Here is an 18,811-nt window from a genome sequence, read left to right as displayed (position 1 = left end):
GTACTTATGGCCAGATCCAGTTTAACGCCCCCTGAAGTCAGTGGAAGACTTTTGTTTGCATAGCCATGAATGTTATCAGTGGTTAAAGTTACCCAGTTACTGAACCAAAAAACATATTGCCTTGTATTTGTTCTAAACCTCCTGCCTTGTCACTGTCCCCAAGCCCCATTCTGTACATCACATGGGACATGGTGCAAGAGATCCTCAGATGATTCTGCCTCTTACTTCTCCATGCAGACCTAGCAAGTGAACAAGATGTGAATGATTCACCAGTGAATCAATGCCAATGTGCCGGAGCCCAAGTGTAATAAAATGCCAAGGTGCCATTCCAGTGCTCAAATGACTGTTGCTAAAAAAAACCACAACGGAGTGTAAGGGAGAGACACCAACCTACACATTGCACCTGGTGAGTGATACCTGTAGGAGCATGGAAAATCATAGAATCATAAAATATCAGGGCTGGAAGGGACCTCAGGAGGTCATCTAGTCCAACCCCCTGCTCAAAACAGGACCAAAGAAAATAGAATCAAACTTCTTAGAGACAGATCTGCACATTTAAGCCAAGGAGTCTCCTGTCCTCTCACTAGGACATTCAAGCTGAACAACAGGTCAAAAACTGATTAAAATGCCTTAAAACATAATTAAATTTTAAAAAGCTAACCACCATCATAAAATTCAAAGCGGTAAAGCAAACGGAGTGTGTGTGTGTGCGCGCGTGTGTGTGTCGACAATACACAAAAAGAGAAGTGACAGGCGATAATGAAGATGGAACTGACAGGTGCTATCCTGAAACACATTTGGAGGAGTGGGGGGAAGGTTTCGGTGTTTCTTAAAGGCTGGATCTAATTCCCATTGACCTCGGTGGAAGCTTTTCCATTGACTTCAATGAAAATTGGATCAGGCCCTAAAATGAACGAGGATGACTCTCAAGGCGATCGTGTTCCATAGTCAAAGGCCCACCACAATAAAGGCAGGAGAGCTCCCCAACCTCAAGTGTGATTTTGGGACCCCCAAGGAGTCTGGATTGTAAGCGCACCTATCCCTCGGGTGCGAGGACTCAGCCGCGGCTAGAACCCACCTTGCGTAGGGCTGTATAAATGGTCATCTTCGTCAATCCACCAGTGTAACTGATGCAGAGTTGTGGGTAAACAAGAAATCCCCTTCGTGCCCATACATTTCCTTAGGCCTCATTTAAAACAGGCTCTTCAAGTTTCCTGCACTGTGGGGTACGCTTTCCAAACACATTCAGCCCTGGGCTAACTCTGCTCTCGCTGGAGTTTGACCATTCATGTCATTGGGGACAGAATGAGGCTAATACTGAGAACTTTTAAAACTCCCACATGCAGTGTTGAACCTCGACTGATCCCAGTTTGCAAGCGCTAGTTAAGTCAGTCCGTATTTAGCACTAGACAGCCGGCTCTTTCTCCATTGTCCAAAGTGTAGTTAGCTCCTTTTTCCTCTTTCGCCGTTTGATACGATACGTTCATTTGAAAATAAAGAGCCCCAGCTCGTGCCCAGCAATATCACGAACAGTCCAGACACCAAATGAGGAACCCGAGTTCAGAGCCCAGCATTTGTTGCCCAAATGCAAAAAAAAAAAACAAAAAAAAACATGGGCGTGACAACATAAAGCAATTTCCCATCTCCCCAGTGTAGGATGCAGCCCCCCTGGCCTCTCGCATTCTAGTAACCAGGGACTTCCCTCAGCCCATGGAATTCCCCAGGGCCTCCTGCCCCTTGCAGCTCTTCACGGCAAGGTCTACAATTTGGGCTTTTGTTTGAGGAGGGCATTTTCGTAGCCGTCTCCTGGGTCCCAGGGTTCTTTAACAGAGCTGGGGACCTCCTCTCTATGCCTAGCTGCTAATCATTAGACTCAGTCACCTGACTCCGCTCGAGGGGGTCTGATGACTCCCAGAACCCTCCCCAGAACAGGCTGCCTCTTCCCCACCATTCCCAGGCCTTAACGGGGCAGCCCTCCCTGTTACCCTTACCCATTCATCCCCCATTACAGTGGCATGTGTTTTGTACTTTGCAATGCATTTCCCCCAGATTAACACTGAGGAATATCACACTCTTCCGTGCAATGTGTTTTGTATTGATTTTTTTTCTTTTCCGGGCAAGTTTTAGCAGCTTCAGGAGTACACTTCCAATCTTGATTGTGATCTGTTAGTGAAATGCTCTTCAACCTGGACTACATCATTGTTTTTCCCTGTAACTATGTAACATCTGATTGTGGGACACTGTGTTCTCAGGGGTTGTGGCTCTTTTCCAACTGTTCTGATTTACAGGCTATAACTGTGCCAATAAAATGACATGAGAAGCCAGCACAGTGCCTGGAATTGCTGGGGAGTAACACAGAAGTCTTTGTTATGCAAGTATCTGTGTTGCGTGCACCTTGCGTAAGAAACTCTCACAGTGATGTCCTTCCACCTACTGTAGAGTGTCCCTCCCTCAAAATAGGACCATCGGGACTTAAATCCCAAAGATGGGCCTGAGCCATAGACATGGATCAAAATATGAACTTCCCCAGGGATAAGATGCATTCAGGTCTGGTGTTCCAATTCAGGCCCATGAACAGATAAAGAACATTTGCTACAAGATGCAGCGCTTCAGGAGAACATCTCCCAGATTCAAGAGATTGAAGGGGAGGGGATCAGATCTGGCATTGCTCTTAATTACGGCTTCATTCAAACACTGAAAGAAAATAGAATCAAACTTCTTAGAGACAGATCTGCACTAGAACATCCCAGAATCCAAATCCATCCATGACTTGTGCAGCTGATGCCGCTCTCTCTGCTCGGACAACCTAACACCCTGGGCCAAAGCCCTCATGAATTTAGGGGTTTAGAAATCCAGATCCACTTCTGTATTTTGCTCAGCTTACTGCATCAAATGTGCGTTCATTTCACAGCACTACCAGGTTCGGAGTAAAAAAATGACTAGATCATTCAATGAAAGTCTACTCAGGAGGGATCTACCCAGTGTCATGTTCCATCACATGAATATGTTTTTGATCTGTCCTGAAACTGCTGAGTTCAGTGACTCAGATACTAGATCAGCGGTCCCCAAACTTCTGAGGGTCGCGCCCACCCTTACCCCGTCCACCTCCTCTGCCTCCCCGCAGGGGGAAGGGGGCAGGAGGGGAGCTGCAGCCAGGCTGCAGTGGGGGCTGGAAACTGGGCCCAAAGCCAGGTTGGCTCCATTCCCGGCCTCGCCCCCAGCCTCGGTCTTGCGCCAGGAACAGAGCCGCAGGCAGCAGCTGGGGGCGGGGCCATGAGCGGAGCCATGGTGAGGCTGGGGGCGGGGCCAGGAGCGGAGCCACAGCGAGGCTGGGGGTTTTACATTGATTTCTAAAACAGGGAAAAGAACAAACTTGAACCTAAAACTGATCTGCAGAACACGTCTTTTCTGTGAAAATCATTTCTCTTATTGAGCTGTTTCAGGACACTGTCTTCCAGCCTTGCTTGGAAAGGTATCTGCTGTCTTTTCCATGCTCCTACAGGTATCACATCACAGGTGCAATGTGTAGGTTGGTGTCTCTCCCTTACACTCCATTGTGTTTTTTATTAGCAACAGTCATTTGAGCACAGGAATGGCACCTTTGCATTTTATTACACTTGGGCTCCGGCACATTGACATTGGTTCACTGGTGAATCATTCACATCTTGTTCACTTGCTAGGTCTGTGGCAGCACCATCTCTGGCTGTCTTTAATTATTGATGCTAACGCTGCATTTCAGTGCATGTCCTCTCTGTTAAAGTTATTCTCTGCCTTCAGTGTTTTTTGCAGTCCGCCCCAACCTGGGTTGCGAAAGGTTTGTCACAAACTTCCACTCACGTTGCTGCTGGCACAGACACAAATAGAAACTGGGACAGCAACGTACAAACTTACGGCATATCTAGTTCATCCCCTGCCTTTTTCCTGCACTTTGCTGCAGCAAAATCATCAATGAAATCACTGAGCTCCAGTTGTTTTCCCAATGAACTCTTGCTAGACGGGGCAAGGGACCAAATTCAGCTACAATGACATCATCCCTTATTGCATTCAGTGGAAACATCAGCTGTCCCTTGGGGTACTGAGTTTGGTCAAGGGCTGGATTTGATCCAGAGAAGTCAGCTTATCCTTTGCCAATAGTAGCCTGGAGTTACCAGTGCCAAATACAGGAAAAGCTTTGTCATCCGGCATGTTGGGGGAATATGGGGGTGCCTGTTAGTCCAAAATTCTGGTTAACTAAGAGTTATACTTACCAATGGAAGGAGGGAGTTTGGGTGTGGGAGGGGGCTCAGGACCAGGGTTGGGGCGCGGGAGGAGGTGTGGGGCATGGGCTCCAGGAGGGAGTTTGGGTGTGGGAGGAGGCTTGGGGCAGGGACTTGGGGCACAGGAGGGGTTTTGGGGTGCTGGATCCAGGCGGCACTCACCTCGGGCGGCTCCCCGCAAGCAGTGACATGTTCCTGCAAATCGTCAATAGGGTTGCCAGGTGTCCAGCTGGCATGGGGCCGGCTCTGCATGGGTCCCCAGAAGTGGCGACATGTCCCTGCTGCTCCTAGGCAGAGTTGCGGCCAGGCGGCTCTGCGTGCTGCCTTCACCCGCAGGCGCTGTCCCCGCAGCTCCCATTGGCCACGGTTCTCGGCCAATGGGAGCTGCGGAGCCAGTGCTCATGGCTGGGCGGGGGCAGCGCACGGAGCCCCCAGGGCTGTTTCTCCACCTAGGAGCATCTGGGACATGTCGCCACTTGCAGGGAGCCACGCAGAGCCATGTAGGGAACCTGCCGGCCCTGTGTCAACTGGATGCCTGGCAACCCTATTGACGATTTGTATTGGGAGATATCAAACATGCCGGTTTCTAAAGCTTTAAGTGCCAGATAACACAGCTTTTACTGTAATGCTCACTGTCAACATTGACTTGAGGGGCTGGATCAGGCACTCAGATTCAGACAGTGCAAGATACATACAACGTACTTTCATGAATGCAGGGGGAAAACAGAGCCGCTTTAGTGCTTGAAAACAATAGTAGAGAGCCCCGGTGAAATCGACTCCCGGCATTAGTTATAGCTGGGTATGCCCAAAGTGCGCCAGGCCCGAAGAACTCACAGTGTAAAAGATGCTGTGACACAGCGAAGGGGAAAGGGTACAAATACGAGTATAAAGGTCCCGGTGGTAACTGGCCGTGGTAACATAGTATAAGACCAGCACACTGAATCAGGCTGCCGGGCTCTGGACTGGCTACCAAGAGAAATGTAAAGTTGTACTGGGGGCAGTGCGGCCCGAGGGGCTGTTCTGGCAGCCAGGGATCACCAAGGCAGAAGTGTACTCCTGGCCACACCCCTTTTCATGACCACACCCCCTACGTGGGAGGCTGGGAAGGGTCCAGAGTGGGGCTGAGGCCATGGTTCGTTGTGTGCACCAAGGTGCACTGGACTGTGCCTCCCCAAAAGCCAGTTGGCCGACAACACTCCATATGTGGGGTCCTTTCGGTTCTCCTAAACTGCCCACACTATCCCCCACTACCATACCTATGGTGCCCATTGACATCTTGGCTGCTCCATCTCCTTCCCAGGGTCCAGGGGCTCACCCAGAAGCAAAGGCACCTTCGTCCCTCACCTCAGCTTCCTGCTTCTGGGGCAGGGAGGGTGCGACGCTGTATGGAATTTGGGGGACACTTTAGGATATTATGAATACCAATATTGTAAAATTGCCATGAGTGGCACCAGATATGCCGGGTAAGGTATCTGCAAAAAATCATTTTCCAAGTTGATGATCTTGTTTATATGTTTGTGTCACCTTTGTATTATGCGTTATAGCTATGTATGTATGCCTGTTTTTCAAACTTGTGCCATGCTTCTGAGTGACAACCCCAGACAGTTTGGCCTCAGAACTGCCTAGCCTGCTTTATGGCTCCTCAAGCAACATCAATTATACAATGAACCCATTGAAAGGGTCAGGGATATACCTGATGACTCAGCAAGGCATGCAGGGACATGCCTATGGACAGAACTCTTCCAGGCCATGTACTGGGCAGCTTGTGTTTGGAACAAAGGAAATCAAGCTGCATGGCAAAAGACTATAAAAGACTAAAAAAAAAAACCCCACACAGCCCCCTTTATTGCATTCCAGTTCTCTGGCTCCTAATCAGGACGTAGGTCCGGTATAGTGAGAAGTTATTTAAAAAACATACAAAATGTTCTTCTGACCCCCAAAGGATCAGCCATGACTATAGATTATAAAGACTACAAAAGGCAGCTGCATCTTCTGCTTATTGTCTTCATTCCTGCTTCTTTCCTCTGGAGTAACCTTTCTACAAACAAAGCTCTGGACAAAGGACTGAATGAGCCATCCAAGTAGTGGATGTGTTCCAGAGGGACTTTCAAGCCAGCAAACTCACCGATATTGCTAGGAACCTGATGGACTTTGAAGTCTTTGTATGTATGGGGCTGTTTTACCATTTAACATCTCTCTTCTTGTTCTTTCTTTTTCTTTATAATAAACCTTCAGTTTTAGACACTAAAGGACTGGCTGGCAGCGTGGGATTTTGGGTAAGATCCAAACCGATACTGATCTGGTAACATGGCTGACCCTTTGGAGTCAGAGTAACGTTTTGTATGTGTGAGCAGAGTTTTTAAATAACTTCTCACTATACTGGACCTCGGTCCTGATTAGGAGCCAGAGAACTGGAATGCAATAAAGGGGGCTGTGTGATTTCTTTTTTTGCTTCTTGATAACCAGTGTGGGGGATCAGAAGCACAATTTATGACTGGTTGGGCAGTTTAACTTCAGTGTTACCCACCGGTCTTGGAAGTATCTGGTCTCTCTTTTGCAGCCTGCCCTGACCGTGGCATTTCCAGCGAGGGATGCCCTAGGTGCACTGGGCTCTTCTCTTTACCCTTCTGGCTGTGGAGGGGGCACTTGGGAGTAGGCTACTCTTCTAAATGGCTGCAGCAATGGCACAGCCCACCCTGAGAGCCCAGGGATGGTGGGTAGGAGATCGTTCTAGACATAAGCAGCAGGGTGGAAAAAGTTCTGATGGCAAGAGTGGGAGCAGGCTACAATGGGGAGCAGTTAGGAGACAGGCTTAGGTGGAGTGCTGGCTGGGGGAATAAGATCTAGGAACTGGCATTTCGGCAGCAGAGCAGCTGTGCAGAGCCTTGAAGATCAAGATGAGAAGCCTGGACGTGATGCAGAGGGTGAGAGCCCTGCTTGTTTCCTGCCAAAGGGTTTGAGCTACCATGAGCTCAGCTGTGTCAGAGCCACTCCAAACAAGGTGTCTCATGAGGTGGCGGGTGATCCTGGGCACTGCTGCACCAGAGAGTTCTGTGGGAGGCGGTTAAGGAAGGAAGAGGACAGGTGGCTCACGCACAACAAGGATCTGCCTATACAGAGACAGCAGAATCCTGGGCATTCTGCCTCCCTTCCAAAGACAATAGGCTTCCTCCATCACGTGCGCTTGACAGCCCTTCTGGACAGCCTGATTTATTTCTCTGCTCAAGCCAGATCGTCCCCTGCACACTGTGAGCTGAGGTAGGCATACAGCTAGAGTTTTGGCATTGTTAAGATGCTGAATAAGACTGTTAATGATAACTACAGCGTGGGAATTCCTATGTGCTAATTACTCCACCCTTCTTACTGCAGTAGACACAACTTACTAGAAAACTGAATGCAGTCAGCATTTTAACATAACCGATCCTCATTAGCCAGGTGGGAAAAAGTTCCTCACTCCTACACAGCTTGTGGGAAATGATCCAGGATGTGACATGGAGGTTTGGTTTTCACATCAACTTCCCATACCAAATACTGGGGGGAGACAAAAGTCTGACTTCTAAAGGAGCTGTGAAGAACAATGGAGCTGCAGTGGCAATACTTTTAAATACCGATGACCAAGGAACCAGGAGAATGATCAAAGGATTAGAAAACATGCCTCACAGTGCTAGACTCAAGGAGCTCAATCCATTTTGCGCAACAAAGAGAAGGTTAAGAACCAACATGACGAACCAATATTTGATATGGGCTCTTCAATCTAGCAGAGAAAGGTACAACACGATCTAATGGTTGGACATTCAAGCTAGACAAATTCAGAATGGAAGTAAGGTGTAAATTTTTATCAGTGAGATTAATTTACCATTAGAACAATTTACCAAGGCTCATCTTGGATTCTCCATCACTGGTAATTTTTTAAATAAAAAATGGATGTTTTTCTCAAAGATCTGGTCTAGAAATTATTTTGGGGAAATTCTGCGGCCTGTGTTATACAGGACATTAGACTAGATGATCACATTGGTCCCTTCTGGCTTCGGAATCTGTTAATCTACGATTTCTTTCAAACAAGTGAGTGTTAAGTGGAAGTCAGTGTTAAGGCTGCATCTGACCAAGCTCTTAAAAACCCACTTGTCACCCAGCTCATGGGTGATACTGCAAACAAACAAGTCAGAGCCGGGGAAAGAGTAACTTACCCATGATGCAAATGTTGTTCCTCGAGAGGGCGGCGCACGGGTGTATTGCACTTAGGTGTGCGTGCACTGAAGCTGGAGAGTTTTCCTCCACTGTACCCATCGGGGCTGTACCTGCACTCTATCTCTGGGGCTCCTCCCAAGGCGCTGTAAGCAGGGCCGGCTCTAGGTTTTTTGCCGCCCCAAGCAAAAACATTCTTGGCTGCCCCCCACCCCAGCCCTGGGCTCCCCCCCCCCACCGGTGCCATCCCACACCCGCACCCCCTGCCACCCCAGCCCTGGTCCCCCCTCCAAACGTGACCTCCTCGTTCACCACAGCAATCCCCGTTTACACTTGCAGTGGGGATCAAACCGTTTCTCCTATTTTTATTTCACTTTAGTATAAATCTCGCCCCCCTCCCGGCCCCCCATCTTTAGTGCTCCAAATGCACATGGAAAGCATAGGGACTAACCCTCAACCCTTGTACCCGGAAAGGGATGGGGATCTAGTAAAGAGGGTTCAGGCAGAGGAGCGGGTGTGGGGGCGCTTGGGGGCTCTACACTGGCAGAGAAGCGGGGTGTGATGTACTTGCGGAGGAGGGTGGAGGAGGAGAGGGGGTATCAGAATGGTTGCGGGAGAAGAGGTGCAGGGGAAGGGGGAGGTGTGGGAGGAGAGGGCTGGGGGAGGGTACAAGGGGAGAGGTGCGGGTGAAGAGAGAGTACAAGGGGAAGGGGTGCGGCGAAGGAGTGATGGGGGGAGGTACAAGCGAAGAGGCTGCGAGCGGGATGGGGGGTACAAGGGCTGAGAGGGGCAGGCGCTGACAGCTGCTTCCCCAGCCCCATGCAGGCAGAGCCGAGAAGACGGACACTGACCCCCAGGTGCCCGAGCCGCGGGGATCCTCGCTGCCCTGCTCGGAGCCGGGCTCTGCCTCTCCCTGCCCCTGGCCCTGTGGGGGCCCGGGGCAAGCAGCGCGGGGCTGAGGTGGGGGAGGTGCGTGGTGGGCTGAGTCCGGGGGCAACTCCCTGGCAGTTCGAGCGGCCCAGCCACTCACCCCATCAGCGCGCGAGCCGGGATCCGCGCCCCTGCCCAGCCCAGTAGCGCGCCCTGCACAGCCCACTTGGGCAGGGAAACACTGCGCCGCCCTGGGGAGACTTAGAGCAGCAGCGGTGGCGGCAGTGGCAGCAGGACCCCTCCTCCCTCCCTGCATCCCGGGCCCCGCTTCCCTCTCTCCCCAGCTCCTCACACACTCTGGGAGCCCTTCTGGCCGCCGCAGCTTGGGCTCGGCTCCAGAGAACGATGCTCTTGCTCTCCAGCGGCAGGGCTCTGGCCAGGGCCAGCTCCCATCTTTTTGCCGCCCCAAGCAAATAAATAAATAAATAAATAAAGGAGGGCCCGAGTGCCGCCCCTTGGAAAGTGCTGCCCCAAGCACATGCTTGGAGCGCTGGTGCCTAAAGCCGGCCCTGGCTGTAAGGGTGGCACTACACCCCTGAGTTCCTTTGCACTGGAACATGGCGTAACAGGACTGCAATGAAGAGGAGATGGCGTCGGGGCGTGGAATACACATGTGCAGCAACATCTCGAAGAACAATAGTTACAACACAGGTAAGTAACCATTTTCTCTTCTTTGAGTGGTTACATAACGTGCATCCCACTCCAATGACTCACAAGCCGTGCCGCTAGGAGGTCAGACACAAAGTCGACTTAAGCAGCGCCTTCCCCAAATTCGCATCCCATCTCGATGCAGCTGTGATGGCATAATGATGAGTGAAAGCATGCACTGAGGACCAAGTGGCAGCCATACAAATGTCCAAGATGAGGGCGCCTTTTGGAAAAGCCACCAAAATAGCTTGAGCGCCCATTGAGTGAGCTCAGTGGAGGAAGGGTGGTCGCAAGCCGTGCTAAGACAGGAAGCAATCCATTTAGAAACCGACTGTGTTGTAGCTGCTTGACCTCTCGTTCTGTCAGCATAAGAAACAAACAGCTGTTGAGACAGCCTGAAGGGGTTAGTCCCATCTAGATAAAAGGCTAATGGTCACCTTACCTCCAAAATATGTTGATGTTCTTCATCCTTATGTGAATGTGGTTTGGGGAAAAAAAGAACAGAAACAAAAAATTGTAAGTATATTGTCTAGTCCCGCCAATGAAAATCAGATACCACTTTAGTTAAGAACATCGGATTTGGCCTCAAAACTACCTATTTTTGAAAAATACTGCATATGGCAGTCCTGCCGTGAGAGCCTGAAGCTCACCCACTCTTCTGGAAGATATAACAGCAATGGGAAAGGACATCTTCTGACCCAGGTGAGGGAAAGAACAGGTGGCAATAGGCTCAAAGGGAGGGTTCATTAAAGCAGCTAATACCATGTTAATACCACAAGTTGGCAATGCGTTCTTTGCAAAGGGAAAAAGTTGAACAATCCCTTTTAAAATTTTAGAGACCATCGGGCTTAAAAAAAAAAATCTTGCCTGAATGGGAGGGTGAATTGCTGAGATCACTGATAAGTGAACTGTCAGGGAGCTTAGAGAAAGGCCCAAGGATTGGAGAAGTAGCAGGTACTCCAACAGGCGAAAGTCCTACAGTTTCATTGCTTCCGACAAAGCTGATCATACAGTGCCCTCCTTGTCTGTTTAGGTAGTACATTGCATGTATTGTCAGTCAATATCTGGACCGACAAGCCCTAGATATGAGGAAGTAAATCACAGCAAAGTTTGTGAATTGTCCAGAATTTGAGGGCATTGATATGAAGGGTCGCTTTGTGTTGCATCCATAAGGCTTGGTTTTTCACATTCTCTATGTGAGCACCCCATTCTATCAGGGATTCATTGGTAATGATGGTCTCAGATGAAAAGGGACAAGAAAGTGACATGCCACAGTATAGGTCGCTCAGATCCTTCCGTCATTCTAAAGAAGCTAGGTCCTTAGGAGGTACATGGACCAACTTCTCTAATGGGATGTCGTTATCCAGTTATCCGTAATGGGAGGATGGGCAGGTGAAGCCTGGCGTGTTGGGTGAGGTAAGGTAGCCACCACTACCATGCACTTGGTAAATAATCATGGGGCCAACGACAGGCTGGAGGGAAGTACTAATAGTGTTGGCCTTCCGTTCCAAATCTTAGAAACTTCCTGTGACTTGGTAAGGTTGCTACATGGAAATAGGCATCCTGGAGATTGAGAGCAGCAGACCAGTCGTTGCAATCTAGGAAAGGAATAATTGATGCTAGGGAGACCATGCAAAATCTTTTGTACTCTATGGACTTGTTGAAATTTTGAAGATCTAGGATGGGTCTCAGGCCCCCTTTGGACCTGGGGATCAGAAAGCATTGTGAGTAAAACCCTTTTCACCAGTGTGGAAAGGGAACTCTTCTATGGACCCTAGATTGAGCAGAGTCTTAACATCTTGAAGGAACACTGACTCATAACATGGGTCCTGGAAAAGGGAGAGGGAGATGGGTGGGAAAAAGCTGGATAGACTATCTCCATTTCACAGTGCTTAGGACGCATATGTCTATTGTTCTAGATTCCCAGGCTCTAAGGACATGGGACACTCTGTCCCCAAACGTGTGTGCAGTGGAAGACAGAAGGAAGGTCACTGGTAACTGCATTGCTGTCCTCGAAAAAATCAAATGGCCTGCTTCCCCACAGCTAACTAAGGATGAATTTGTGTTGAGCGTAGTAATTTATACTCCCTTTGTGAGAAATCAGGGTGCCTTCCTGGATAGAAAGGCTGTCTTTAACAATGCTATTCGTATTGCTGCTGTGGTTGACTCTGTATTGGCACCTCGCGGGGGCTGGGATATGGAGCCCTCATGAACAATGCATAGGCTAAGGGTCTTTAAAAGAATGTAAACCTTACTGATTTTGTCCAAAAACAAAAAAATGACCATTGTACGGAAGGTCTTCTATATAGTGTGTTGGATGTCCGTAGCTATGGCTGAATTCTGTAACCACAAGTCTGCCCATTGTAATTGCAGAAGCCATCACCCTAAAAAAAGGATAAGACACATTAAGCTCATACTGGAGAGACCTCTTGGCCACCATGCAATCTTCTGCCAGGAAAGCTTTAAATTCTACCCTTGTGTCTTCTGGGAATTTCTTAGTAAACTTGGACATTGAGTGCAGGTTTACAAAGCCACATTGAGCTAATGGCACTTGCTGGTTCATTATACTCATCTGGAGAGAGTGACACTTTATAAACTTTTGCCTACTTTCCTATGGTTAGGCTCACAATTAGGGTAAATTTGAAGGCCCAGTTATCACCCCATTACCCTCAGGCTGTATTTGAGGAATGACCCTCATCTAAGTCCTAATTATGCAAGCTTGAATTTAATGAGAAATAACTGTGAAGCCAACTGGGTAATGAGACAAGAGAGGCCCCACTCCCACCCACATATGCTTGCAAGAAGGCACCAAGTAGATTCCTTCTAGTAGGCCTCTGCTTCTTCCCTTCTGCCCTGCATCCTATGCCATCCATACAGAGTGAATCCTATCATCATCCTCAATGTGGAAGATTATGGGGCCAGAAAGATCTCACATGTTGAATGGTCTCCCTTCACTCTGTTGATAGAATTAGCAGAGAAATCCAGAGGCTGGAAAATATAGTCTCATGATTCTTTTCCTAAACTGATAAAGGAGAGGAAGGAATCTCCCAAGACTTGGCTAGAACCTGAAAAGATCCAGAAAAAGAAGCACCTGGACTTTCTGGATATTCCTTTGTGTGCTGAGGTATGCACAAAAATAACCTTGGTTATTTTTCATATCTAGTAACCAAGTGTGTGTAGGTCTGTTGGACAAACAATTCACAAACTGACTTTCCATTTTGTAGCAATGTCGCTTTCTAGCTGGGTTGGGCTAAAAGTGGATTTTCTCTGGCATCAGTTAATTTCTGGAGCAAGTTCTTTACTCTGCGGACTCCACATCCTTCTCCTCTCTTTGTTTATGGGTACCTACGGCTTCAAATTCACGTATTTTAGCAGCATCCAGGAATTCCTTATTCTTGAACTGGGGTCCATTGTCCGTTACTAAAATCCTTAGACTTTTATGAGGTTCAAAGAGGAATTCAATGTGTCTCAGCATGCTTGAAGCTGTAATATTGTAACCAGTCCTGCTTGGGCCAACACCAGCGTTGGAATTCCAGACCTACAGAGCTCACAGCAGCAGCTTGTACGTCTTGATCAAAAGAACTAAATTCATTAAGTGAAAGTAGTTTCTTATGTGGACTAGTCACTAGAGGGAGACAAAGATACATACATTTCCAGGGGGGATTCAAGTGTCACTACTTCTGGTAAATTACTGAATATGCTAATCTTGGATTTCTTCATCCAAATGTCAAGACCTCAAACTTTGTACAAATGTCAAGACCTCAAACTTTTTTTGCAAAACAGAATAGTTGTTTTCCAGCCAGCCCTAATTACTGCTTATTCACAGACAGAATATGACTCCTCTAACTTGCCTTTTTCACTGTCATTGCACAATGCCTGTCACACATAACTTCCAATATTTTCCTTCTCATTGCACTGGGAATGACTGTTTTTGTATTTTTCATGTTTATTCCTGAAATTCATTACAGTAATACCAGCTTCACAATAAGCTGTTTCTCTTTCCAGTTCATCTCTTATTCCTGAGTGATGATATAGCACATGATGGTTGTCTCCCATTCACACATATTATTACTGCTTTGTGCCAGATCATCCGGTTGTGTGTCATCAATCTGGGCATGCATTCTTGACAACTTGACAGTAATTACCAGGTGATTCCGGGCTAGAACATCAGGGTTGCATAACATTTCTGTACTTTCAGTTTCTAGTCTTGTGTATTACAATCACTGGTTTATCAGCAATTTCAGCCTTGAAGCGGAGATCAACGAGAGCCTAATGGAACGTCGTACAGACATAAGCAAAGCTTAATCTCACTTTTTGGATTTGTGAAAACATTTCCTTTGCTGGTGTCATAGCTCTCACTGCAACTATTACAACAGCCATTGAGTCCTGTGTGGCTCCCAGCCTTTCCTTTGAAGCACTTGCGGAGAACCAATCTCTTTCCGTGAGTCAAAACATCACATCCAACGTGCTGAGATCAACATTACAAATCCTTGGATTTGCTTACTTTGGCATCCATGCTTATTCTGTATCTTAGTGAAGGAATTTTCTGGGATGAATAGTTCAATCTGCAAGTTGCCTATGAACCCATGTACAAAATTCAATATGTCTTTGTGACGGGGGCCCCGCGTGTCGAGCTGGGGTACCCCCGTCGGCCCAGTGCGGGGTTGGTACACCCTGTCACACAGTCATCGGGATTCCCCATTAAGCGGGTGATTTTGGTCAAGTGGGTCCCGGCCCCCTGATGGGGTCACTTAGACTAATAGTCCCTGGGTCCCTGAGTGGGCAAAACGAACAAGCAGTCTGAGGCCCTGCAGCCTTCTGGCTGGGGCAAAGCAAACAAACAGTGGGGAGGGATAGCTCAGTGGTTTGAGCATTGGCCTGCCAAACCCAGGGTTCTGAGTTCAATCCTTAAGGGAGCCACATAGAGATCTGGGGCAAAATCAGTACTTGGCCCTGCTGGTGAAGGCAGGGGGCTGGACTCAGTGACCTTTCAGGGTCCCTTCCAGTTCTATTTAATAAATAAAAAAAAAAGTCTGGAGACCTGAAGCCTCTCTACAGTACCACACTGCCTCCTCAAACTGGCAGTGATCCAGCACCCCCATCAGTCTCTGCAGTCAGTGAGTTATCCACATTGTAGTCCAGCTCCATGGGCCGCATCGCTGGTACCTCTGGAGGAGCCCCCAGGACACACCCTTACTCCTCCACAGCCAGCCCTGACAGAGCTGGGCTGCCTCCTTTTATCTGGTTCCTCCACTTGGAGCATGCCCAGCAGAGGAAAGGGGTGTGGCCTCTTGGGCCCACAATGATTGGTCCGCCCCCATCACAGTCTTGCAGTCTCTGATTTCCTTTATCGCTGGGTCTCAACATTCTTGCCAGTGCTCAGATCTAAGATTAAGCAGGCATTCTTCCATGTGTTGTCAAAGTCTCTTCTCAGGAAGTGAATTCTACTACTGGTCAACATTTTTCGGAGACAGATTTTTCATGAAAAAATTGTTTTACCGAAAGCTAATTTTTTTGAGTAAAAAGAAATCATGTTTGACAAAATTTGATTCCCCCCGGATTTTGAAATGAAAAAAAAATGGAAGAAAAAAGTACTCTTTGGCATTTTCAAAAAATTTCATTTAAAAATTATGGATAAAATCCTACATTCTCTAAGGGCTTGGCTACACTTGCATCTGTAGAGCGCCAGGAGTTAAACCAGCCCTCGGAGACCGCAGCAGGGAAAACGCTCCCGCGTGTTTACACTGTCAGCTGCAAGCGCACTGGCGTGGCCACATTAGCCGTTCTTGCAATGCCGCAGAGAGCAGTGCATTGTGGTAGCTATCCCAGCATGCAAGTGGCTGCAGCGTGCTTTTCAAATGGGAGGGGTGGAGTGTGACAGGGGAGTGTGTTGTGTGTATGTGAGGGGAGAGACAGTGTGATTTGGGGGACAGAGAGTGTGTCAGCATGCTGTCCTGTAAGTTCAGACAGCAGCAGACCCCCCGCCCGCGCTTCCCTCTCTCTCACACACTAACGCCTCGGCAACAGCAGCATTCCACAGTAACGGTTTGCTTTGTCCCGCAGCAGATAAGCAGCCGGCTGTCAGAAACAGAGCTTTGAAAGAGAATATCCGCATACCTACAGCCAAGTTCAAAACAAAGACAAGAGTGGCCACTTGACTTCAGGGGATTATGGGACGTTTCCAGAGGCCAATCACAGCGCAGTAATCCAACACGTCATCCACACTGACACCTGGGCATTTCAGCCAGGGCGTAGCAAGCTTTATGCTTCTCGTGGAGGTATCAGGAGCGCTCCAGGCGCTCTACGTGCCTTGCCAGTGTGGACACCTCAGGAGTTAGGGCGCCCGGGGCTGATTTAATGTGCTCTAACTTGCAAGTGTAGCCAAGCCCTAATTTTTTTCAAATTTCTTCTCTCAGAAGAAAGGGCGGAAATAAAGGTAAAGTAAGAGAAAGTAACACTTAAAAATGAAAACTGTCAACACTTTCTTATTGTTTTCCAATTGACAGAACTTGAAAGGCAGTGAGAAAATGTCAGAGGGTGGTAGAACCAACAACAAACCTCCACCCACAACACTTCCCACAACTGGCAAAATTTGGAAAACAGCCCGAAAGTGGGTGGAAATAGTTTTTGTTTAATATTTTCCCTGCGGGAAATCATGATTTCCTGATGGAAGAATATTTATTTTCCCCTTGAAAATTCCTGCAGGAAAAATTCTCGTTTTCTGGCCTACCCCACTGATTTCCATTGTATTAAACTGACATTTAGCTTTGCTCAATTTAAGCTGCTTTCTCTTTGTAATAGCGGTGCTGCCCTAGGCTATCACATTATCAGGGCACCCTTTCACTCCAATAACACATTCTGTTATCTGGGATATTACACAATGAAATACAGTATTACTTGCACGTACGTTCTCCAAAAGACAATGTCAAGAAGCAGCATCTGCCAGCTAGTATATTAAATATGGTAATCTTGGAAATTTCTTCATCCAGGGCAACCTGCCAGTGCATCAAATTTGCTAAAAAATTTGGCTGCTACCATCTCATCATACATCCAGTTTCTTGTGGGTGTATAGACATATTCCCCATGAAAGGCCTTCTTCGGGTCCTTTGCCCCCCTTACATTTCTGCAATTACTAAGCGGCAGACCCAGTATCTTGGCTCTATGAAAGACACTATCTGCTCAGTTCTGGACTCATTGAAAGCTCGTGGAGAGGCATGCACGTGTTCCATGCCCTCCCATAGCAGCTACCCTTTTCTGGGACCACACCTTTGTATGCTGCAATGAGCCCATTCCCATCAGATTGAGGATGATTGCAACAGTTACGACCAGGACTCCCTCTGGCATATTCCCTTGTGACTAGGCCAAACACCTCCAACGTGTCTCAACCCAAGAAGGATTGATCTCCTCTCTGGGCTCCTCCCAAGCCCTTTTGTCACTGCCTTGTCTTGGTGCATCGGTGACAGCTCCACACACCCACGACTGGAATTTATCCCTCACGATAAGATTTGAATTTCACTGTTGACTTCTCCGGCTTTCCACATTCTTTGTACAATGCAGCATCAATTTCTATTACCACATTCATTTGGGCTCCACGGCCTGTTTTATATATCACATGATTTATTAGTCATTCTCTGGCGTTTGCAGCTTCTTTCCCTCTCATGTTTATGGGCGGCTCATTGGCTTCATTCAAGGTATCTGTACTTTGTGATTTTAGCCCATGCGTTTGCCTGTTTGGGCTATACACTTTGCAACGTGCGCTTGGCTTGATAAGTAATTTGGGATTAAGACCATGTAAAACCTGGAGATTAAATTAAGCTTTGCTTTGCAGCGGATGAATTTCTCATGGTGCTACTGTGAATTATTGTGCAGTAAACATAGCAGCAACCACATGGAATAGCTACAGGGCGGGGGCCACAGTTTGTCCATAGAATAATGGACCTGACCCAAAGCCCATTGAAGTCAATGGAAAGAATTCACTAGGTTTTAGTTCTGATCCAGCAAGATGTGGGCCTGACCCCAAAGCCTGGATTCAAACACCACAGAATTTGGGAAAACTCTGCATCTGAATCCAAACTTTGTGGATCAGCCAGTCTCGAAGATTCAACTCTGGCTCACCACTCCACTTAAACACACAGCACTTAGATATATTTATTGTGAAAACACGAATCAGTTTGTTAGCAGAGAACAGAGATTCAAATGATAGTAAATAGGAATATTGGAAACAAATGGTTACATGATCGTATAACGAAAGACTAACTCAGAATGCAAACGCCCGAGGGGGCTGAATTGAGCTTGAATGGGTGACCTTGATAGCAGCATGTCCCAACTTTTAAGTGCTGGGCTTTGCTAACACAATGTTCTTTTAATGCTGTTTTTTTGGTACGTAATTATTGTCTGCATCATGGTAGCCACAATCAAAATCAGGGCCTGTCATGGGGTTGGTGCGGGCTCTCCCACTTTTCCGCCTGCGCCTTGAGTTTAGGCTGGTATAATAAAGACACTTCCATGCCTTCTTTTGTTGGATCACCCAAGTGTCTTTATTTACCGCGTTCGTGCTGTTCCCCGGTCTCCCAACAGCTAGTGCTCCACAGACCCTCCCCAGGGTCTCCTGCTTTTGAGGCTTCCTCCTTTGGTAAGGAGACAGCAATGCTACCCACCCTCCTGTCTCCTCCCAGTCTAGCCTCCTCTCTGAGGTGTGTTCAGGATTTTTATAGCCCTCCCGGGCCTCAGCCCAGCTGTCCGCACTCAGCTCAGGACATTCCTCTGAGCCAGCCCTGATTGGGGCTTGTAGC

Source organism: Trachemys scripta, chromosome 8, assembly GCF_013100865.1.
Source record: "Trachemys scripta elegans isolate TJP31775 chromosome 8, CAS_Tse_1.0, whole genome shotgun sequence".
In the NCBI taxonomy this organism is placed as follows: Eukaryota; Metazoa; Chordata; order Testudines; family Emydidae; genus Trachemys; species Trachemys scripta.
This window is presented reverse-complemented; position numbering follows the sequence as displayed.